Here is a 1,981-nt window from a genome sequence, read left to right as displayed (position 1 = left end):
TATTATTAAACTTTAAAAAAAAAAAAAAACACTCTGTAAATTGGTAGAGGAATATTGTAGGACTGACCTGAGTCACCCCTAAGAGCCAAGAATCAGGACGAAAATAATACCATTCCCCAAGAATCCCTCTCTTTCTCCTTCTCATAAACCGGACACAAATCAGGAACTGCTATCCAGATTCCCTCATCATCTCCCTCTCCCTTTCTCTCTCTCTTTCTCCTTAACCAATCCCTAGCCAGCATGACAGGCGAGTAGGTAGTACACTCTTAGCCTCAAAACCAACAAGACGTATTTTGCCGGTGAACATTATTAACAAGAGGTGTACTCACTCCAAAATGTAAAAAGGCAAATAAAGTTGTATTATTTTTATTATTCCAATAACTAATGAAGACTAGTGCCAGCCAGTGTTACAGTTCCAATGCCACGCATATATCATGGTGACCATACTGTCTTTTAATGTCTTTCATTTTTCGTAAAATAGTGTCTTATATATTTTTTATATATTTTCAAATTCATAATAACCAGTAATGCATTTTTTTTATTAATGCTTATCCTCTCATAAAAAAGAGCTTATTCATAGGTTAACGATTTTTATTAATTATTATTCCTTGTTTCAATTTTTGGTGAATCAATAAATATTGTCATTTATTCAATTTAAGTGTTTATCATCAATTTTCCTTAGTTCTTTAATTGCTCTGTCTAATATGTTGAGCTTTTTATTATTCTAATAGGTTCCAGTTTTAAGATAATATTTATATTTATCTTTCTAATTATATATATATATTTATATATATATATATATACACACTCACACACACACACATATTATTCGAAGGTAAACAGTTACATTTGGTAGCTACAAATAGTCATCTGTTTCAGTCAATGACACTTCGTCAGGCGACCCTAAACGATTCGACTTTTTTTTCCATAGTGTCAAATGGTTCATTGACTGAAACAGATGGCTGTATGTAGCGACCAAATGTAACTGTTTACCTTCGAATAAATAATAAAAACATATTTTGCTTTTGTTATTAAGCACAACCTCGTTGAATTCATTAGCCCCTATTTTTGAACATCTCAAGCCTGGATTTATATATATATATATATATATATATATATATATATATATATATATATATATATATGTATCTCCGATCTCTATACTTTTAATGTGCTGAAACTGTTTTTAAGGTTTTGCATGTCAAAATATTGTTTTCTTCAAAGCAGTCTTTACAGTGAAAAGAAAAAAGAAAATCAACAGCTCTTACTTAAGCGTTGGGCTTTATGCCTGAAAAATTAGATAAAATAAAATGACTTACCTTACGACTAACCCTAAGTCTGAGTGTCAAAGCCACCGTCAGACTTTTTTTTAAATCGTATTTTCACCCCAAACAAAATTCAGCGCCACTTTGATGTAAGGGGTTACTACTAAATAAATAAATAAAAATCATCATCATGTACAGACCCGTCACCGAATGAAAATGTCATATTCAAAAAATTACATGAAGTGATCAAGTAGATTTTTTTTTAATTTAGAAAATCAAATTTTATGAAGAAACGAGAATATTGTTGTGCCTTGATTCGCCATATTTAATAAATAAGAGAAGACAACTCAATTCGAACTACCGAAATCAAAATCAACCTTGATCGCTAAAAATCCTAAAAGAAAATTATTTTCTATACAAAAAAAAATAGTCAATTTACATAATCTTTGGAATATGACATTTTCATTCCATGACGGGTACTCTGCATTTTCTTCTTTTTTTTTTTTTAAATTAAGCTGAAATCTGGCTGGACTTGCGTCTTAACGGTTTACTGCGTTTGGTATATCCTCGACTGGCCTCTTGGCCTTGATAATGTGGTGATGCCTGTGTAAAAAAAAAAAAAAAAAGAAAGACATTTGCTTTTCTTTTACAATTACTATTCTTCACTTTTATCGAGGAAGGTAATGCCAAGGAGGGAATATAGCTCTCTAGTTCCC

The sequence above is a fragment of the Euprymna scolopes genome, chromosome 9 (genome assembly GCF_053919585.1).
Source record: "Euprymna scolopes isolate OS-2025 chromosome 9, ASM5391958v1, whole genome shotgun sequence".
Lineage (NCBI taxonomy): Eukaryota > Metazoa > Mollusca > Cephalopoda > Sepiida > Sepiolidae > Euprymna > Euprymna scolopes.
This window is presented reverse-complemented; position numbering follows the sequence as displayed.